This window comes from Coenobita brevimanus, chromosome 45 (assembly GCF_032717465.1).
Source record: "Coenobita brevimanus isolate Jiangsu-jjx chromosome 45, ASM3271746v2, whole genome shotgun sequence".
In the NCBI taxonomy this organism is placed as follows: Eukaryota; Metazoa; Arthropoda; class Malacostraca; order Decapoda; family Coenobitidae; genus Coenobita; species Coenobita brevimanus.
The window spans coordinates 14,711,246-14,734,958 of NC_136998.1; the positions used below are offsets into that span (position 1 = coordinate 14,711,246).

The window sequence follows — 23,713 nt, forward strand, 5'->3', positions numbered from 1 at the left end:
AAAATATCTGCTTTCCCACGTGGGTCATTTGTAATGTTGCCATCTGATGATTTTAGTGAGAGAATGGAAGATGACTTGTTAAAGTTATTAATGAAAGAACTAAGTGTTGACCAGAATACTCTGTTGTCATTAGGGTTGTTGAGTAGTTTTGATGCTTGTTTTTTAAAGAAAGTAAATATTTGACATATGAGAATGATATATACATTTCTGGTGTGTAAAATCAAGATCTTTCATTCTATGATACCAAAATTAATGTTGATTTTTTTTTCCTCTCTCTCTTCCTATATGTAAGGGCTGCCAGTGTCAATGTTTCACGATCTTTGACAGGCTAGAGCTTAGTAACCAACTGGTCTAGAATGCTCTGGTTTGCGGCATAAGGAGTGTATATTCATGCTCTAAACCTTGGGCATAACACTTTTTACTTCTGTTAGAGTAAAAAAATCGGCTACATATTATACTGGTTTTCACGGAAGTTCGGTCGATCGAATTGCGTACCCTAGGGGTTAAGTCAGGTTAGGTTAGGTTAGGTTAAGTTTGAAGTGCTGAGTTATAATAAGCGTTCACCTAACCTAACTTAACCTTATTAACATAGCCTAACCTAACCTAAACTTAATCTAGATTATCCCAGCCTAACCTAACGGCAGCCTAAATTAACCTAACGTTTTTGCAAATGGGCCAAATAAATTGTTCATGATTTTGCAAAATAGCCGTTTGTCATGTACTTTTCCAAAGTACACAGATATTTAAGGTAATTTTACAGACTTTCCAGGGTTTTGGTCTCTTTGCAAACTGACCTGGAAACTTGCAAAATGATCAATGTTGATATATATATATATATATATATATATATATATATATATATATATATATATATATATATGTGTGTGTGTGTGTCCTACTCTGTGCAAAGGCTTCAGGGCCTATCCCCAAGGCCCAGTAGTCCTCTTACATCTCCACATGTCACCACTTCGCCGCTAATGCCCACCGTCCAAATTGAATACATGCAAGGGTTATCTCATACAGGACTGATATTTTTACGACATGTCGGCGGGCCTTCTGGTAGATCAGGAAAGTCTACTTTATATGAAATTCAAATCCATAAACTGTTCCCTGCCCCAGCGGAGATTTGAACCAGGGTCCATTAGGACTGCAGATCACCTCTCTACCAATTGAGCCACCACCTCTGATATATATATATATATATATAATCATCCAATCGTATGTCGCCCCATTAGGAGCGTTGGATCCCGGGGCTAGGCATGTTGGTCCTGACATTTACGATGAGAATGACCAGCCTCACTCATCCCTGAGTGGCATTATGTGAGCAATAAACCCCAACCACCCCTTGGATATAAGCCAACGCAGGCTCAATCCGATTGGAACACCTGAAATACCCACTATACCACCAGGTGCCATATATTTGGTTATATAGCTACCACCCAGCGTAGTAAATGGTTTCCTGGTGTACAGGAAACCATTTGGCTTGTCACTCAGTGTAGAGTCACCCATAAGCAGAAGGAAGAGGAAAGAATGAAGGAAAGAAGGACAGAAGTGGGAGTGTAAATGCACCTGTAGGCAGAAGAAAGAGGAAAGAAAGGCAGAAGAGGAAAGATGGAAGAGAGGAAAGTGCTGACACCCCAAGCAGCACTACATCGAGTGAGTGGACGGTGAGCGCCCCCACCTACCAAATATATATATATATATATATATATATATATATATATATATATATATATATATATATATATATATATATATATATATATATATAACTAAAGGTAAGAAACAGAAAAGTTTGAAGTCTGTGTAACTAAAACCAAAATTGTTAACGCCACAGTTGATTATTATCGAATAAGCAACTTCATGTAATTCAACAAACTTTAGAGCTGAATATCTTAAATTAGAGGACAAGCTGATCGGTGTGAAAGAACTGTGTGATAATGCTGAATTAAACTTAAAATACTCTTCTTATCAGATTTTTCATTCAGAAAAGCAGAATTATACTGTTCTCTAAAATTCGTTACTTAATATCACTAAATATTCGAAGAGGTCTGGCACAAAACCGATTATACAATTAAACTGTGCAGTGGTCATTGTCCAGTGCAATAAATGTTCTACCAAAAGCAATTTCCCACCGTACCATCATACTAGTAGATACTCAACAGCACATCCTCACGATTTACTGAGAAATTGCAGAAACATTTCTCAAAACTTTCACTATTCACATCATCAAATTTGTGGAAGAATTACAACTATAGGCCTACTAAAATCCTTTGTATAACGGGAGACGTGACAGTGTAATGTGTTACTCTCAGGTATCGTAGTGTAAAGTGTTTGGTTGAGATGTGGCAAGGTGAGGTGTATGGTTCAGGTGTTGCAATGTGAGGTGTTTGGCTGAGCTGTAACAATGTGAGGTGTTTGGCTGAGGTGTGGCAGTGTGAGGTGTTTGGTTCAGATGTCGCAGTGTGGAGTGTTTGGCTGAGCTGTAACAATGTGAGGGGTTTGGCTGAGCTTTAACAATGTGAGGTGTTTGGCTGAGGTGTGGCAATGTGAGGTGTTTGGTTCAGGTGTGGCAGTGTGGGGTGTTTGGCTGAGCTGTAACAATGTGAGGTGTTTGGCTGAGCTTTAACAATGTGAGGTGTTTGGTTGAGGAGTGGCAGTGTGAAGTGTTTGGTTGAGGTGTGGCAGTGTGAGGTGTATTGTTCAGGTGTTGCAGTGTGGGGTGTTTGGCTGAGCTGTAACAATGGGAGGTGTTTGGTTAAGGCGTGGCAGTGTTAGGTGTATGGTTCATGTGTCGCAGTGTCAGTTGCTTGGTTGAGCTGTAAAAATGTGAGATGTTTGGTTAAGGCGTGGCGGTGTGAGGTGTTTGGTTGAGGTGTGGCAGTGTGAGGTGTTTGGCTGAGCTGTAACAATGTGAGGTGTTTGGTTGAGATGTGGCAGTGTGAGGTGTTTGGTTGAGGTGTGGCAGTGTGAGGTGTTTGGCTGAGCTGTAGTGTTTGGTTGAGGTGTGGCAGTGTGAGGTGTTTGGTTGAGGTGTTGCAGTGTGAGGTGTTTGGTTGAGGTGTGGCAGTGTGAGGTGTTTGGTTGAGGTGTGGCAGTGTGAGGTGTTTGGTTGAGGTGTGGCAGTGTGATGTGTATGGTTGAGGTGTGGCAGTGTGAGGTGTTTGGCTGAGCTGTAACAATGTGAGGTGTTTGGTTGAGGTGTGGCAGTGTGATGCGTTTGGCTAAAGTGTGGCAGTGTTATGCGTTTGGCTGAGCTGTAACAATGTGTGGTGTTCGGTTGAGGTGTGGCAGTTTAAGGTGTTTGGCTGAACTATAACAATGTGAGTGTTTGGCTGCGTTGTAACAACGTGAGATGTTCGGTTGACGTGTTGCAGTGTGAGGTGTATGGTTGAGGTGTGGCAGTGTAAGGTGTTTGGCTGAGTTGTAACAATGTGAGGTGTTTGGTTGACGTGTTGCAGTGTGAGGTGTATGGTTGAGGTGTGGCAGTGTAAGGTGTTTGGTTGAGGTGGTGCGGTGTGAGGTTCTTGGTTGAGGTACCGGTATAACAGTGTGAGGTTCTTGGCTGAGGTACCGGTATAACAGTGTGAGGTGCTGGTTGAGATGCGACAGTGTTTGGTTGAGGTGTGGCAGAGTGATGTGTATGGTTCAGGTGTCGCAGTTTGAAGTGTTTGGCTGAGCTGCAACAATGTGAGGCGTTTGGTTGGGGTGTGGTAGTGTGAGGTTCTTGGTTAATGGTTGAAAATTGATATATTAATATAAACTAGCATGTTCAATGTACACTTCCCACATTAGCAAAGTTGAATTTAAAAAGTCAGTTTTGTAAACAGTGTTCCTCTCATTTTGCTATACAAGTAATTATTCATACTGTACAATAATCGAAAACTAATACTCATAATTTTCATAATTCATAGCTAATTCCAACAATAATTATAAATAAATGGTTGATAGAATTCAGGAAAATATAAGAAAATGAAAATCACTAACTAGGAAAACCAATATTGGAATACAAGCAAAAATGAGCCATAACTCTGTTCATATCAGTCAAGAAAAATACAGAATCTTCATAAGTCCTGCTGAGTTTACGCAAAAATAATGCATGTAATCGACTTTACTTACTGAGATGAAGAATTTTCCGCGTAAAAGTGGAAGTTTCAGGAGTTACTCTTTCATTAAGCACACAAATAAAGAAAGGAAAAAGAAAATGCATTTCAGTATGTTGAGCTTTTTCCATTTTTTTTTACACCCCGTAGGGCATTTTGATTTCCCTGTATATTACAGGAATAAGCGTGAGCACAACCTGTGGTTAGCATGCATGCCATGTAACAATGTGCATCAGCTAAGAGGTAGAGAAAGCAAAGACGGTCTTGCTTTTATCCTTGCACTATTCATTAATTCTTACGGTTGTGTTTTTTCTACTGTTTTATTCCAGTGAACACTGAATGATTTCTTTTAGATGAGAGTATATCTTAGGAGCCTCAGAGCGTTAACACCCACTGTTAATTGGCTCGTAATTGGCACAGCTCTACTCTATTTCAGCTAACCCCTGACGATTTTACTAAGTTGTCGGAGAGAGTGTTCCTAATACGATCGTGGGCGTCAACATTTCAGAAAGCCAGCCCACACGTGCAACACCTATATACTGCTCATGAAAGCGCAATACGATACTCGGACTGGGTAAACACTAACATACGGTGACATACAGCAGTGCTCCATGTATCTTAGGAGTCTTCATAGTACCTCTTTCTTTAATTATTTAATTTCCATATTACACCTCTTTATTATCTCGTATATTTCAAATTACGGTAACACTAAAATTATGTAAAAAATATGAATGATAATATCAGAGTGAAAGATGTACATTAAATTGCTCTGAAAGTTGCTACGAAACCTCCAGTTACAGCCGAGTAGAACTTTTTTTTTTTTTTCCGCCTAATGAACATAATTACTTAAGGCAGACCTCTCAAAATTAAGGGGATAAAACTACAGATGTCTGAAAGTCGGTAAATAAGTGAAAAATAAACGTAAAAACCCTAAAATATTGTTTATTGATTACTAAAATTATACGTGAAGTTAAGAAATAAAAAGCGCTTGTAGACACATATACTGAAGTAAAATGAAACATACCCGGTACCCATTTTTAAGCAAATAAATTGCATGTACAGCCTTCGGGAAGAACATTAAGTACGCGTAGTATATTTATTTCAAGTTGTAAATACAAAACAGAAAATTGTGGGTGTATTTCTTTGTTACTTTTTATGAGAGAAACGTATCTCTTCTACCTTTCTTTAGCATTCACATCTGGCGCTAAACATTAACCGTCTCAAGATGGAGACAACACTAGTACTTTATTCCAAGCCAGATAAGAGTGAGCCATGGGAGCGTATATGTAGATAATGCTCGCCATAAACCCTCTTATGAGATTATATAACAGCTAACGCCAGCCGAAATTAATGTGTTGAGTCATAGGACCCTGCGTGCGGCAAAAAGATTAAACATCGGGAATTTAAAATGCTCAAATTGAAATGGCTAAAATTTTATTGATTTCCGAATAATTCAGATTATTTACATTTACCTAGGCCTTGCTTCGAGAGTATATTTAGCGAAAGTGAGCAAAAACAGTTCTTACAGAATGGAAGTTTAGGAAGATTCGGGCAATATATATATATATATATATATATATATATATATATATATATATATATATATATATATATATATATATATATTGCCAGACACCTCAATCCCGTTTGGGGTGGCCACAAACAAATCGCCTCCAAGTCGCCCTGTCCCCCGCCATTTCACTGACCTTCTCCCAACTCACACCCCTCTCTCATATACCTCTCCACCCCATCCCTCCATCACATCCTCGGCCTCCCCTCCCTCTTCCCCCCTCCACCTCACTCACATACACTCTCTTCGTCAGTCTTTCACCCTCCATCCTCTCCACATGGCCAAACCACCTCAGTGTGTTCCTCATAACGCTTCCTATCACATCCACATCCACACCACAACGCTCCTTTATATCCTCATTCGTCAGCCTGTCTCTCCACTTGACTCCACAGGCTCCTCTTAAATAACTAATTTCCACTGCTCTCACTCTTGACTTGTGTCCTTCCAACAATGTCCAAGCTTCACTTCCGTACGTTAGAGTTGGTATCACAATACTGTCATGTAGTAACTTTTTCACTTCCATGCTCACTTCCCTGTTTCTTATCACTGCTTTCAAGGAACCAGCAACTTTTCTTCCCTGCTGTACCCTTTCAAGCACTTCACCCTCCAAACCTCCATCCTTACTCATCACATATATATATATGGAGCCTCTATGGTACAGTGGCAGAATGTGCGTTTCGTACACTGGTGAACCAGAGTTCGCGTCCCGCCAGGGTAATAAACTTTGGGAGTGTTCATCCGGCCGCGTACTGTATTGGCGGACACAAGGGGTGCTGTGGTTGAACCAGTCGCTTACTATAAAGTATGCTTGCACCTAGTCAGCTTGCGCGGGCCGATTACACTTGGTTCACAGACTACACACACATCCAAAGCCAGTACAACACTGCAATTACACTTACAAGCATTTCTCACCCTTCATACAATCTCTACCAGTCAGCCTAAGCCACTTGGTAGAGATACATTGGCTGTATCGTCCCGACTTCTGTCATGCTAGGCCGGTCCTGCAGTGCATACTCAAACGGCTGATGATGATTATATATATATATATATATATATATATATATATATATATATATATATATATATATATATATATATATATATTTAAAATTAGTACATTAAGAGTACGAAATCAAATAATTTATTATCTTGGTGGATCTAGGAAGCTCTTCAGCTGTGACGTGATTCCTTGGTTACTCTTCCTACTACTAGAAGGTATTATTTAATTTAGGGGAGTCTGTCCAAACTGGGTTGGCTACTTTTAGCCATCATAATCCCTATCAAATGGAAGCAGGAATAATAGATTAATAAGTACCTCCTCTGGTTGGTGGGTTTCAAAATATCTAAGTTGCATCGAGAAGTAACATCGGTTGATGATGCCAAACTCAGGTTAAATGCCAGCTGCGTCAAATATTATAGAACTAAGAGCAAGGGCCTTACCAATGCAGAGTGCAGCAAAGATTGGCGCGGAAATGAAGCTAATGTGAGTGCGTGTTATGCTCACCAGCGGCTGCACTGTACTGTATATTCCAGTATATGCGATCCAAGACCATGTGTGCGTGCCACGTCACCTCATTTGTACTTGCTTGTCTTTACTTGTAATCCGGGTGATTCATATTATATATAAATAAGATAAATCGCTGAGAACTTAAATTTGAGCCTTTTGTCACTAAAAAAAGGTTGTCTTTGTTACGGTATTGCAAAATGTAATGGTTTACGGCAACCGCAGCCGATATGCACTTGTGCCACGTATGCCCATGTCCGAAGTATTCATTTAGAAATTACTCGTACACCTGCGTTCCGATACTGCCAGTTGCCTTGCAAGAGTTGTGCAGTATTAGTCATCTACAATACTGACTATATTTACACACACACACACACACACACACACACATATATCTATCTATCTATCTATCTATCTATATAATATATATAATATATATATATATATATATAGATAGATAGATAGATAGATAGATATATGTGTGTGTGTGTGTGTGTGTGTGTGTGTGTGTGTGTGTGTGTGTGGAGAGAGAGAGAGAGAGAGAGAGAGAGAGAGAGAGAGAGAGAGAGAGAGAGAGAGAGAGAGAGAGAGATCTACTATATAAAGGGCACTTTCTGTGTGTCTGTCTGTTTGTTCACGAACTACTCCCTCAATTTTCGTTTTACCTGGCCTTTACCTACATATCTGGGGTCACCGGTTGAGTGTTCGCCTTTTTGGCCCGGGTAACGCAGGGTATCCCTGCAGCCTTATTTTAGGCATGGAGACTCACATGACCTCCAGTTCGGACAAAGGCTATGTGATGTTGACTCCGAGGTCATTTGAGATCACCGGACGGAGGTCATTTTAGGTCACCGGTGATAGTAAACAACTACGCACAAATACTGTGCTTTAGTCTGTGAAAGCTGAAATAGAAAGTTCCTGGACCTCTTATAATCCTTCTTCAAAAACATGAGCGGTGCATGGTCTTTCTGGAGTAGAAAGAAAAACTTAACTAGAACAAATGCGATTGGAGTGTTTGTCTTTTTTGTCTTATGACACAAGGAAGGTTTTAAGACCAAAAAGACCGATGGTTTGAGGGAGGAGGGTCAGAGTAGTAAGAGTCAGATATATAAGGAGAGAGAGAGAGAGAGAGAGAGAGAGAGAGAGAGATGGGGGAAGTGACAGGAGGAGGAAGATAAATATGGATGAGGGACGCCGGGTACCTCTGCTAATATATATATATATATATATATATATATATATCATAAACCTTTTGAGTGTCCTCTGCAGGACCGGCCTATCCCGACCGAAGTGGGGCCGATACAACAAATGTATCCCTACCAAGTGGCTTAGGCTGTCTAGGACAGATTGTATGTAGGGTGAGAAGTGCTTGTAAGTGTAATTGTAGTTTTGGAGTGGCTCTGGAAGTGTGTGTAGTCTGTGAACCAAATGTAATCGGCCCGCGCAAGCCGACTGATTACAACCATACCTTTTAGTATGCGACACTAGTTCAACCACAGCACCTCATATGTCCGCCAATGCAGCACGTCGCCTGGAGAGCACTCCCAAAGTTTATTACACTGGCAGGGCGCGAACCATCGTTCTTCAGTGTACGAAAACGCACACTTTACCACTGTACCACAGAGGCTCCATGTGCGTATATATATATATATATATATATATATATATATATATATATATATATATACTCAAAAATTCATATGTATGTACATATATATCTCTCATCTCATCAGCCGTTTGATGTCCACTGCAGGACCGTCCTATCCCTACCGAAGTGGGGACGATACAGTCAATGTATCTCTACCAAGTGGCTTAGGCTGCCTAGTAGAGATTGTATGTAGGGTGAGAAGTGCTTTTAAGTGTAATTGTTGTGTTGGAATGACTTGAATGTGTGAATAGGCTGTGAACCAAGTGCAATCGGCCCGCGCAAGCCGACTGGGTGCAAGCATACTTTATAGTACGGTATGCGACACTGGTTCAACCGCAGGACCCTTTGTGTCCGCCAATGCAGTACGTGACCTGAAGAACGCTCCCAAAGTTTTTTTTTTTTTTTTTTGCCCTGGTAGGGCGCTAACCCTCCTTCTTCGGTGTACGATAACGCACGCTAATCCAGTGACAAAAGTATATTCTAGTCAACTCTCAATTCTTTCAACAATAACTTTAACAAGTTATCACCCATTCCACCACTGAAATCTTGAGATGGTAACACTATAAATGACCCGCGTGGAAAAGCAAAGATCCTTGCCAGTACGTTTGTCAGAAATTCTACCTTAAAAGAAGTCGGTCAGAACGTCCCTGTACTACTCTGTGAAATTGCGCCACTATTGATAAAGAATACATACATAAAATTCATCCTAGACAATTTACCAACCAACAATGCTCAGTCCCGATGTAATGCCTAAAGTTGTTTTGAATGAGTGTTCCCCACAACTTCCTCCTATTCCAGAATTTCTAGCTAAATTATTCAGTCTAGGCATACGTACTTCTTCACTCCCTAATTCTTGGAAAGAAGCCAATATACACCCGATTCAGAAGAAAGGAAGTTCCTCTGATCGCTTTGATTACAGCCCAATAGCTATCACATCTCATTTTTTTTATTCATCATCCATTCCTACATTGGTCCATGAGGAGCATAGGACCTCGGGGCCAGGCAAATTGGTTCTGACATTTAAGATGAGTGACCAGCCTCACTCATCCCTGAGTGGCATTACGTGAGCAATAAACCCCAACCACCATTTGGATATAAACCTTCACAGGCTCAATCCGATTGGAGCACCGTAATTACCCACTACACCACCAGGCGCCAAAATTTCGTTCTATGGTTACCACCCAGCGTAGTAAATGGTTTCCTGGTGTGCAGGAAACCATTTGGCTTGTCACTCAGTGTAGTCACCCACAGGCAGAAGGAAGAGGAAAGAATGAAGGAAAGAAAAACAAGAGGGAGTGTAAAGTCACCCGTAGGTAGAAGGACGAGGAAAGAATGAAGGAAAGAAAGACAGTAGAGGATGGAAGGAAAGAAGGATGGAGGAGAGGAAAGGGCAGACACTCGAGAGCAGCACAACATCGAGTGAGTGGATAGTGAGTGCCCCACCTACCACAGTCTTAGCAAAGTACTTCAGACTGTAATTGAAAAGCACATTCTTAAACACCTTGAATCCAACAACTTAGATGATAACAGACAGTATGGTTTTCGCCACGATAGATCAACTGTTGACATACTCAGTCTCCTGATTCATACCATCCATTAGTCAATTGACCAAGATGGAGAAACCCATGCAGCACTTCTTGATATTTATAAAATTTTCGACAGAGAGAGGGGCACCGCTCCCAGCAATCCAGACCCTATTGCATTAGGCTGTCATCTTTTGTTCCACTGATTTCATCATATCTCACCGACAAATATGTACACATATATATATATATATATATATATATATATATATATATATATATATATATATATATATATATATATATATATATATATATATATATATCATTTCCTGTGGCACCCCACGGGATGCATAGGGCCTATGAAGTCTCTCCACCAATATTTGTCTCTTGCCATCTCCTTCAGGTCCCACCAACACTCCTCTCCTGCTTCTTTTTTCATTGTCCTCAACCAGGTTTCCCTCGGCCTATCTCTACCTCTTCTTCCTCTAGCAGTCCACTCTGGCACATCCTGTATTAAACTACCTTCTTTTCTGTATATGTGCCCCAGCCACTTCCAGCGAGACAGTCTCACATATTCATTAACTGGTTCCACTCTCGTAATATCCCTTACTCTTGCATTTGTAACTCTGTCTTGCCACTTTACCCCAAGAATCATTCTCAGTATTTTATTCTCAAATCCTAATACTTTCTGATCTGTTGCAATTGTACTGTACCATGACTCATGCCTGTAAATTAAAATTGGTCTAACCATGGACTTGTAAATTTTCACTTTAGTATGTACCAAAAGCATATTATTATTCCAAACAGATTTCAACATTCCAACTGCTCACCAAGCCTGAATAATCCTCTCCTCAATTTCATTGTTTAATGATCCATTAGATGATATAATCGTTCCCAGATATTTAAAGTTTTCTACATTCTTCACCACATTATTCCCAATTACACAATCGAACTGGTTCTCCAAGTTCATATTAATAATTTCAGTCTTTCCACAATTTATTACCAATCCCACTTTTTCTCCTTCCTCCACCAGACAATCACGCACCCTCTGCAAATCGTAAATACTTCCGCAAATCAGTACAATATCATCAGCATAGTCCAAATCCATCAGCTTCTTATTTTCTTTCCAGTTAATTCCTGTACCTGTTCTCCTTACAACCTTTTTCATAACATAATCCGTAACCAAAACAAACAGCAATGGCGTTACAACCTTTTTCATAACATAATCCGTAACCAAAACAAACAGCAATGGCGAAAGAACTCCTCCTTGAATCACTCCTGACCTAACTTGAAATGGATCACTCAAAGAACCACCCACCATTACCTAACAGAAATTACCTTCATGCAGGCTTCTAATAATATTTACAAACTTTTCTGGTATACCATAGAATCTCATACTTTTCAACATAGCTCCACGTGAAACACTATCAAACGTCTTTTCAAAATCCACAAAACACATACTAAGTGGCATTTTCATCTCATTAGCTTGTTGCATTAGATGCCTTACCATAAAAATCTGATCATTACAACCTCGACCCTTTCTAAATCCCGCTTGTTCTTCTCTTAAAATTTTATCAATTACTGGCTCTATTCTGTTCAACAAGATTTTGGAAAATACTTTTGCATCTACATGTGTCAAAGTTATCCCCCTCCAATTGCCACACACACTTAAATCTCCCTTTTTTTGGTATTTTTATAATCACTCCATTTTTCCACTCTTCTGGAATTCCACCATTATCCCAAGCCACATTAAAAAGTTTCAAAAGCGCATTCATCAACTCGTCATTTTCCACCTTAAACATTTCAGGGAATATTCCATCCTCTCCTGGGGCCTTAAAATTCCTTAACTCCTTTATATTCGTAGATTTTGCTACATCTTCCAAAGTTATATCCCCTGTTTCTATCTGCAAATCTCTCTCGGCTGGCAAAATGTCCTCTTCAGCTGGGATTGGTCTATTTAGAACAGGTTCAAAGTGCTCTTTCCACCTTCCTTTTATATCCAAATCTTTAGTCACCAAATTACCATTTCTATCTCGTACAGGTATTTCCTTCCTTCTCTTTTCAGTTCCAGTTAACTCCTTTATGGCCTGATACGCTGCTCTTGTGCTCTGACCGTCATTTTTACCTAATTTAATTTCTGTCTCTGTCGCCTTTTCATCATATAGCCTCCTCTTATCACGTCTAATGAGTCTTTTTACTTCAGAATGTAAACTCCAGTACTTTGCTCTAAGTACTTCAACTACCTGCCCATCAGCATGTTGTTCTTCACTTCTTAACTTAGCCTCTTTCCTTTTCTGAATTGCATTCCATGTTTCATCTGACATCCACTTTTTCCTTCTCGCTTTTATATATATATATATATATATATATATATATATATATATATATATATATATATATATATATATATATATATATATATATATGTTTTGTGTGTGTGTAAAGCGGAGGGACTGTAAGAAAATGTTCTGGAAAGAGGTGAAAAGAGTAAGACAGGGTGGAAGTGAAGTTAGCAGGGGAGTGAAAGATAAAAATGGTAGATTACTAGTGGAGAAGAGAGAAAAAGTGAGCAGATGGAGAGAACGCTTTAAGAAATTGTTGAACATAGAGGATGGAAGTAATGCGAGTATAAGTGGCTGGGGAATGGCTGGGAGAAGGAGAGAGGTGAGAAGACAAGAAGAAATCAGTAGGATAGAAGTTGTGGAAGCAATGAAGAAAGTTAAATCAGGGAAAGCCCCAGGAATTGATGGAGTGTGTGGTGAAATGCTGAAGCATGGGGGAGAGATAGTAGTAGAATGGATGTGGAAGATGTGCAGATTGGCCTGGGAGGAAGGTAGAGTTCCAGAGGATTGGAAGTCAGGTATAATTATTCCCTTGTAAAAGGAAAAGGGGAAAAAGAAGTGTGTGGTAATCATAGGGGCATCTATCTTCTTAGTATAATAGGAAAAGTGTATGGTAGGATACTTATTGACAGAGTTAGAGAAAGAACAGAGAAATTAGTTGGAGAAGAACAGGGAGGCTTTAGGAAGGGAAGAGGTTGTGTAGATCAGGTATTCATTCTTAGATCTTTAGTGGAAAAGTTTCTAGAGAAGGGAAAGAAGTTGTATGCGGCTTTCATGGATTTGGAGAAAGCATATGACAGGGTGGATAGACAAGGATTGTGGAAAGTATTAAGAATATATGGAGTAGATGGGAAGTTGTTGAATGCTGTGAAGAGTATGTACGATGGTGCAAAGGCTGCAGTGCGTGTGGATGGTGAACTAAGTGAATTTTTCTCTTTGAAGGTTGGGTTGAAACAGGGATGTGTCATGTCTCCATGGTTGTTCAATCTGTACATGGATGGGGTAATAAAAGAGGTACAAGGTAGGGCAGTGGATGTTGGAGTGGCCCTGGTGAGAGAGGATAGTGTTTGAAAGCTCCCTGTACTGTTGTTTGCAGATGATACCGTGTTGTTGAGTGAAGACGAAGGGGAGCTGCAAGGCTTGGTGGATGAGTTTGGGAGAGTGTGTAAGAAACAGAATCTAAAGGTGAATGTAGCGAAGAGTAAAGTGATGGTCTTTGAGAGAGGTGAAGTCAGTGAATGGACAGCGAGGTTGGATGGTGAGGAATTGGAAAATGTGAGTACGTTTAAGTACTTGGGTAGTGTGATGAGTAAGGATGGAGGTTTGGAGGGTGAAGTGCTTGAAAGGGTACAGCAGGGAAGAAAGGTTGCTGGTTCTTTGAAAGCAGTGATAAGAAACAGGGAAGTGAGCATGGAAGTGAAAAAGTTACTACATGACAGTATTGTGATACCAGCTCTAACGTACGGAAGTGAAGCTTGGACGTTGTTGGAAGGACATAGGTCAAGAGTGAGAGCAGTGGAAATGAGTTATTTAAGAGGAGCCTGTGGAGTCACATGGAGAGACAGGCTGACGAATGAGGATATTAAGGAGCGTTGTGGTGTGGATGTGGATGTGATAGGAAGCGTTATGAGGAACACACTGAGGTGGTTTGGCCATGTGGAGAGGATGGAGGGTGAAAGACTGACGAAGAGAGTGTATGTGAGTTAGGTGGAGGGGGTAAGAGGGAGGGGGAGGCCGAGGATGAGATGGAGGGATGGGGTGGAGAGGTATATGAGAGAGGGGGGTGTGAGTTGGGAGCAGGGCAGTGAAATGGCGGGGGACAGGGCGACTTGGAGGCGATTTGTTTGTGGCCACCCCAAACGGGATTGAGGCGTCTGGCAATATATATATATATATATATATATATATATATATATATATATATATATATATAAAATCTGTGTGTGTGTGAGTGTGTGTGTGTGTGTTTTGTGTGTGTAAACAATTATCTGCAGTACTGGTTCAATTCCACTGAATTAGGTGTGTTTGTAAAATCCGAAACATGAAATGCGATGAGCTTTATTTGTCGTTGAAATTGGTTCACTTGTTCCACATACTTCAGGTTTGAAGTTCAATACATAAATGGACAAAGAAAAATATTTTTCATCAAGTTGGTTATATTATGTATCCAAGTTTTCATATCATTAAACTTAAATTGTGTAATTTGAAGCAAATATAATTTATTGTCATCAGTAGGAGCACCTATACTTCTTTTCCCATTGTTGGTTTGGGTGAGGTAGTGTCAAAAAAAAAATAAATAAACGCAACTAAACAAATCTGCCCAGCTTTATAACCCACAGTCATTCACTCACCGTTCTAGCTTCTCAGTCCTGACTCTACCTCTTTGGCGTACACATCCACACTTACGCGCATCATACCTCTTATCTGCTACGTTCAGTCCAACGACAGTCACACCGTGAAAGAGCAGTTTACCCGGATCATTGTTTTAAACTCCATACAAAAATCTTTCAACCAGCTCGAACCACTGTCAGTTCCCTAGGTTTATCACCCTCCGACGTAACTTCTGCACACAGTCATTTTCTATGCCTTTCCACCTTCTTGGCATACCATGAATCATTCAAGCTTAAATCCAGTCCAGACATACCCGTTTCACCACTGTTCACCCCCATTCTCTCTGCGTAAGCAACTGACCATACAGTCTAAGCACACTCCATGACTTTGGGGTCCACAGATTTCTTTCCACACCTTTAACGAATTCCGTTATTCCCTATCCTGTCCACTCCACAGTTCACACACAACACACACTCCACAACAACCCCATTTCCACTGCTGTTACTAGTGAATCTTCATTTCATGTCACTATCTGTCTTTCTACTACCAGACGCCTTAATCCCTTACACAGGGTGGCTACAAACAAGTCACCTCCACGTCACCCTGATCCCCTGCCATTTCACTGTCCTACTCCCAATTCATATCCCCCCTGTCATATACCTCTCCACTCCATCCCTTCATCTCATCCTTGGCCTTCCCCTCACTCTCTCCCTCTCCACCTCACATACATTCTCCTCGTCAGTCTCTCACTCTCCAACCTCTCCACATGGCCAAACCACCTCAGTATGTTTCTCCTGACGCTTCCTATCACATCCACATCCACACCACAATGCTCCTTCACATCCTCATCTGTCAGTCTGTCTCTCCATGTGACTCCACAGCTCCTCTCAAATAACTCATTTCCACTGCTCTCACTCTTGACTTGTGTCCCTCCAACAACGTCCAAGTTTCACTTCCATACGTTAGAGTTGGTATCACAATACTGTCATGTAATAACTTTTTCACTTCCATGCTCACTTCCCTGTTTCTTGTCACTGCCTTCAAGGAACCAGCAACCTTTCTTCCTTGTCGTACCCTTTCAAACACTTCATCCTCCAAACTTCCATCCTTACTCATCACACTCCTCAAGTACTTAAACGTACTCATATTTTCCATTTCCTCACCGTCCAACCTCACTGTACATTCACTGACTTCACCTCTCTCAAAGACCATCACTTTACACTTCCCTACATTTACCTTTAGATTCCGTTTCTTACCCACTCTCCCAAACTTATCCACCACACCTTGCAGCTCCCCTTCGTCTTCACTCAACAACAGAGTATCATCTGCAAACAACAGTACAGGGAGTTTCCAAACACTGCCCTCTCTCATTAAGAGCCACCCCAACATCCACTGCCCTACCTTGTATCTTTTTAATAACCCCACTCATATACAGATTGAACAACCATGGAGACATGACACATCCCTGTTTCAACCCAACCTTCAAATAGAAAAACTCACTCAGTTCACTATCCACATGCACTGCAGCCTTAGCACCCTCATACATACTCTTCACAGCATTCAACAACTTCCCATCCACTCCATATATTCTTAATACTTTCCACAATCCTTGTCTATCCAGCCTGTCTTATGCTTTCTCCAAATACATGAACGCCGCATACAACTTCTTTCCCTTCTCTAGAAACTTCTCCACTAAGGATCTAAGAATGGATATCTGATCTACACAACTTCTTCCCTTCCTAAAGCCTCCCTGTTCTTCTGCAATTAACTCCTCTGTTATTTCCCCAACTCTGTCAATAAGTATCCTACCGTGTACTTTTCCTATTACACTAAAAAGACAAATGCCCCTATGATTACCATACACTTCTTTTTCCCCTTTTCCTTTGTTCAAGGGAATAATTATACCTGACTTCCAATCATCTGGGACTCCACCTTCCTCCCAGGCCAATCTGGACATCTTCCACATCCATTCTACTACTATCTCTCGTCCATGCTTCAGCATTTCACCACACACTCCATCAATTCCTGGGGCTTTCCCCATTTTGACTTTCTTCATTGCTTCCACAACTTCCTTCCTACTGATTTCTTCCTGTCTTCTCACCTCCCTCCTTCTCCCAGCCATTCCCCAGCCACTTATACTCGCATTACTTTCATTCTCTATGTACAACAATTCATTAAAGTGTTCTCTCCATCTGTTGACTTTTTCTCCGTTTTCAACTGGTAATCTACCATTTTTATCTTTCACTCCCCTACTAACTTCGTTGCCACCCTGTCTGACTCTTTCCGGAACATTTTCTGACATTCCCTCCACTTGACACTCAAATTCCTTCCAAATTCCTCATCCAGTCTCTTCTTGCTCTCTCTTACTTATCTTTTCACTTCTCTCTTCCTTTCTACATGTAACTTTCTCTTCCATCTTTCAACTTCTTCCGCGCTTCTATTTCTCATGCACTCACTATAAGCTTTTTTCTTTTGTGCCACAGCCTGTCTTACCTCTTCATTCCACCATGCTGTTCCTTGCACCCCCTTTCGTCTTCTCTTCACCCCATATACCACCAGACAAGCTGCATATACTTCTTCTGTGAATATCTTGCATACACCTTCCACGTCCCCCATCTGCTCCAATTCATATATACCCAATCGTTCCTCCACTTCTCTCTTTTATTCTGCCTCTTTCTCATCCTCTTGTAACCTTTCCACTCTCCTTGCATATACCCCGCTGCAGGGGGTCACCTTGATGTGGTGGCGGTGCTTGAAGCGTGGTTGGCTGTGCCACCTACTTTGGAGGCATGCCTACCTTTGTAGGGTTTGGCATTTGTCAGCCTCGTGGACCAAGCACCCCCTACATCACTGGTGGAGGAGGTCTGCAGGTGATGTTAGTCCCTGCCCATTTGCCACCTATGGCAGGACTGTTACCTCCCCACGTGTTTGCCGTGCGTGGCATCCCGTAATGCTGGGAGACTGGAGTCCTGGATGTTGAGCGATGCTGCACGATGCGCCCTGCAGCTAGCAATACACCTCTTTGGTCCCTTATTCTGGCTAGACAGGCGGCTTGGCTGGGCCCGACCAGGTCAATCGGCTGGTCATGCGTTGGCTAGGGTCAAGTGGGCACTGGGGGGCCTGGTGGCTCCTATCGTCCTGGAGTCACCCTTGTCCGGGTACCTGCGTATACTCCTCTGCTACCTCTGGGGTTGTCAGTGGCTCTGTCCCTGACATATGGCCTCCCCTTGTTGGACTCCATGGTGGGTGGGGTGGTGGGGGGATGAAGTTTATAGCAGACCATATGGCAAATATTGATAAAAATGTTGTTGACGACACGGCCTCTGTCCCAGGACATTCTTCGGATTGTACCACCCTCATAGCCACTCTAGAGCCTTTTCAGGCCCATGGTGGCTTTCCTCCTATGCCCCAGCGTTCAACTGGGACTGGGAGGAAACCACGTCGCGTTGGTTCGGCTCTCGGGTTCAGCTCAGATGACACAGAGCCTAAGTCATTTGTCAAGTATCTAGTGCTCAGATCCTCCAGAGGTGGATCTATGCTGGATACTGACATATTTGAATTGCACCGTTCGATTATTTCAGTTTGTGGCAGAGAACCCCGAATATCATCCCAGGGATTAGATGTTTCATGCACTCCACACAGTACTTTCAACCAGTGTAAAGGAGTGATCTTTTCTCGTGACCTCCTTTGATACTCAGAGGCCAGGTTGTTGGAGGAACTGCAGTCGTCAGGCGTGGTGAAGGTCGAATGCGTACAGAAGAAAATTGAAGGAATTTTGACCCCAACACCGACATTGTTCCTGACATTTGATAGGTTAATACTACCTAAATCTGTGAAGCTGACTTGGCTGTCACTTCCTGTGAAGCCATATGTGCCCATCCCAAGGCGGTGTTTCCACTGTCAGGGATATGGTCATGTCAGCAAATTTTGCTGCCGTGCACAGGCTGGACTTCCTGGTGTTTGTGTCTCTTGTGGTGGATCAAGCCATACCAGCGACTGTACAGGACCCATTAAATGCTATCACTGTGGAGGTCCTCATGCTGTCTTTTCAAAAAGCTGTCCAAGATACTGCCTTGAAAAGGAGATCTTATCCATTCGTACACATGAGAGGGTTTCAGTTCCTGAAGCAAAAAGAAGAGCCTAGACACTCTTCTTTCAGCCAGGGGTTACTTATGCTTCTCTCTTTCTAGAACACCATTGCATCGCCCTGTATCTCACAGGCAGCCTCGACCCACTCCAGTACCCACTCCTTCAACTCTGATATGTAGAATACTGTTCCCATGGTTAATACTGTTGGTGAGAAAGATGCCTGCCCAACCGCTACTCCAACTGCTTTCATCCCCATTCAGTGGCTGACGACTTGCACACTTCTGTGGTGGAGGCACACATCCACGTTGACCAGACTCCTTCTCCCATTGTAGCCAGTATGCCCAAGGCTACATCTGTACCTGGCAAACGTCACTGTTGCTCATCAGAGTCCTCTGAGCATGAAGACCGGCCACCAAAGGTCTCTGTTGTCGACCCTTGTGTTGACCCCTCTCCTCTTCCCTCTGCCCCTCAGGCTGAGGAATCTAGCCAGGTGACAGCTTAAGCTGATGGTTCACCACTGGTCCAGTCCCCACCTGGGGAGGTTGTTGGACAACTTGCTGGTGCTTCATATCTACAGCATAAAATGTCCTCCTCAAATGATTCGTGTCCTATGGACTCTACTTCCACTTCTGGGGCTTCTGGTGGGAGCACTGGCCGTCCTACACCTTCAAAACCAGCCTCCAAGCCACCTTCCAAACAAACTGGTTTGCCCACTTCAAGAAGGAGTGTTGTAAAACTTACTTCCTCAGCCTCTCGTTTACCCACGGATGCTTGACAGAGGGTGCGGGTTTCTAGTGCTGGGCAGACTCCTGTCAAGGGCCTTCATAAGCATCAACCGAAACCCGCTCGCTTGTCAGGTGTAGTGTCCCGCACTTAATCATCATCCCTCATTATGGGTTCCATCATCCAGTGGAACTGTCAGGATTTATGTGCCAACTATGAGGAATTGTGTTATCTGGTTTCTCAATTTTCTCCTCTGTGCCTGTGTATCCAGGAGACCATGGTGGGTGATACTGTTCCTTCCAGTCTCTCTGGCTACCATACCTTTTATTCTGAGACTGTGCCGGGCCAAGGTCATCATGGAGGTGCTGCTATCTTCCTTCGCAAGGATATTCCATACAATCATCTACACATCTCCACTCCCCTGCAGGCTGTCGCTGTCCGGATGTTTTTACGTTGGCAGTATACAGTTTTCAGTGTTTATGTTCCTCCTAGTGCTGCTGTTGAAAGGGTGGATCTGGAACGACTTATTCATGACCTTCCTTCTCCCTTTCTGTTACTAGGAGATATGAATGGTCACCATCCATTGTGGGGAAACAGTGAGGCCAACCCTCGGGGTGTAATGCTGGCCTCTTTAGTGGAAGATGAGGAGTTAGGCATTTTCAATACCAATAAAATGACTTATTTCCATAGTCAGACTGGAACTTTTACTGCCATTGATTTGTCTTTATGCTCAGCAGATGCTGTTTTAAATTTTACCTGGGATGTGTTGCCAGACCTGTATGGCAGCGACCATTTTCCATTACTTTTAACTGCTAGTGCTGGTGGACCTCAGCCACGTCTTCCTCGCTGGCTTCTGGATAAGGCTGACTGGCCAAGTTTCAGGGAATTGAGTTCCATTTCCCTTTCTGTCAATGAGTTAGGCTGTCTTACTGAGGCTGTGTCATATTTCAATACTGTGTTGCACTCAGCAGCCCTGTTATCTATTCCAGAAACGAAGGGTCAGTTTCCTACACGTCCGGTTCCTTGGTGGAACTCTGAGTGCAGTTCCGCAGTGAGAGCCAAACGAGTCGCCTTCTCTCGACTTCGTCATCACCCTGGGGATCCTCAGTATTTGATGGCGTTTCAGAGGGCATGAGGTCATATGAGGTGGGTTTTAAAGGAGGCCAGACGTTCATCCTGGAAGGGTTATGTTTCCTCCATCAATTCGAGGACTTCCATCACCCAGGTGTGGAACCGGGTAAGAAAAATTTCAGGAAAATTTACTGTTCCCTCCCCTCCTGTTTTATCTGCAGCAGGTGGAACTGTGGCTGATCCACTTGCTGTTGCAGAGTTGCTTGCTGATCATTTTGCCAGTGTGTCAAAGAAGGATGCAGATACGCCTTCGGCTTGTCACCGTCGGCGCCTTGTGGTCTCAGTTTTGCCTCTGCTGGAGGAGAGCCTTACAATGTTCCGTTTTCAATTTCTGAACTCCAGGCAGCTCTGTTGCGGTGCCATGATTCCTCTCCTGATTATGAAGATATTCCTTATGCCTTTTTATGCCACCTGTCTGATGAGTCCCTGTTGTTTTTGCTTTCATTGTTTAATAAGATCTGGTGTTCTGGGGAGTTTCCGGCTTGTTGGGGTGTTGCTGTAGTTATCCCCATCCCCAAACCAGGTAAAGATCACCTACAGGCGACGAATTATCGGCCTATTTCTTTGACATCTTGTATATGTAAAGTTTTGGAAAAGACCGTCAATGTTAGGCTTGTGTGGTTTTTAGAGAGAGGTGACTTCTTATCCCCTGCCCAGTATGGCTTTCGAAAAATGCGATCTACCTCTGATGCACTGCTGTCCTTGGAATCTTCTGTCTGTGAGGCTTTCTCCACTAACCAACACCAGGTCACGGTCTTCTTCTATCTGGAGAAGGCATATTACACTGCCTGGCGTCATGGTATTTTACTCTCTCTTCATGAGTTTGGTCTTCGTGGACACTTGCCTATTTTTATTCAACAGTTTTTATCTAACCGAATTTTAAGGGTGCGAGTGGGAGGAGTGCTTTCTACTGCCCGAGCACTAGAAGATGGAGTACCACAGGGGAGTATCCTTAGTGTTACTCTGTTTGATGTAGCCATTAACAGTGTCATTAGTGTACTTCCTGATGGTGTACGAGGATCTCTATATGTCAGTGACCTCTCGATTTCCCTCACTGTGTCTAGAATGTCTCTGATAGAGAGGAAGTTGCAGCTGGCTCTCAATCGAATTTCTGACTGGGCAGAAACTCGCGGTTTCCATTTTTCTTCAACAAAGACAGTGGCTATGCATTTTTGTCATCTTTGAGTGGTTCACCCAGACCCTGACTTGTATCTCTATTGTAGGAGAATATCCTGTGTGGAAGAGATGCGGTTTCTGGGTCTTCTGTTTGATAGACGACTAATCTGGGTTCCTCATATTCATTGTGTCAAGGCGGCTTGTCTTAAAGCTTTGAGTCTTTTGAGGGTTTTAGCTCATACCTCTTGGGGTGCTGACCATCAGACCCTCCTCCTTTTGCATAGGTCTCTTATTCTTCCTAAACTTGAATATGGGTGTGAGGTCTACTCCTCTGCAACAGATGCCTGTCTCCGGTTGTTAACCCGAGACGTCCCATCGACGTATGGGTACATTGCAATATTTTGCATTTGCCAGTCCCGTCGACGTACTGGTACGTTTTGCAATTGCAAGGTCCCTAATTTGCACAATTTTCAATTTTCGCGCGTGATTTTTCGTATGTATACACGGGACACCTTCCTCTATTCCTCTACAAGATGTCAAGCAGGGACAATGCCTTACACTGCATGACCTCCCCTCCCCCCGCACGCCATTGTCTCGGCAATTCACCTGTTACCAGTGACCTGGCCAATAAAGACATTCAGGACCAGAGTGATTCCCCAATCGATGACAATGTGGAGGACAAAGTTTACATAGCATTAGAGGAAAAAACAGTCAGAAATGATGATCAAGTAATGTGGCAAAAGAAAGTCAGGAATGGTGATGAGTTAGTGAGTGAAACAATGCTTATAATGCCTATATTACTGTTTGAAAACCAATATACTCTCATACTACATAGAAATTCGTACCAAATAAATAAATTAATACCGTTTAGGAGTGATGTGGAATAGTTATCCTCCCATAGAACTCGTTTTCTTTGCAGCCAGCCTGATAGAAAACCCTGTAAGGTAAGGAGGTACTCCTACCTGTATTGAGTATTTTAAACCTCAGGTGAGCGATTTCTCTATGAATTTTCGATGTTTCTCACCAAAAGAGGAGGTTTTAGCCAAAACAAAAAATTTTCCAAAAATGGTCGGGACTGGGGGGTGTCGGAGGTGCGAAAGTGGTCGGGACGTGACGGGTTAAATTCTGTGCATCATGCTGGTGTGCGTCTGGCAACTGGGGCATTCAGATCATCCCTGATTCCAAGTTTATTGGTCGATGCTGGTGTACTCCCCTTGGATTTGTGACGCCAGTTGCTCATGATGAGGCGTTGGTATCGCCTTCATCACATTCCAGACTCAATTTCTTGTGCCATCATCTCCCAGGATTCCCAATCTTCTGTTTTTAACACCCGTCCTAATTTCCCAAAGCCATTTGGTTACAGGGTTATGTTAGCCCTCCCTGTTCCGAGACTGACAATTTGTCCACATCGGATCCCAAGGGTGAGTTCTTGGCTACTTCCTTGTGTGACATTCGGTAGGTCCGTTGTTGAAAAAAAGGGCTCACTTCCCTCTCAGGTGTCCCTCTCCCTCTTTTTAGAACATGCCTCCATTCATGAGGGTTCTGTCCCCATTTATACTGACGGGTCAGAGACTGATACTGGAGTAGGATTTGGTATTGTCTTCCCTTCCTTTAGTAGAGGTGGTAGCCT

The 23,713-nt window shown here is 42.6% G+C and overlaps 1 long non-coding RNA gene across 1 annotated transcript in view; it reads right to left on the reverse strand.

Annotated features, from left to right (window-relative positions):
- Positions 1–7,171, reverse strand: part of LOC145398366 (uncharacterized) — a 44,749-nt gene extending 37,578 nt beyond the window's left edge. Inside the window, exon 1 of the long non-coding RNA XR_013897121.1 lies at positions 7,114–7,171. This is a non-coding gene — a long non-coding RNA (uncharacterized LOC145398366). The remainder of the gene's footprint in view (positions 1–7,113) is intronic.
- Positions 7,172–23,713: the final 16,542 nt, after the last annotated feature.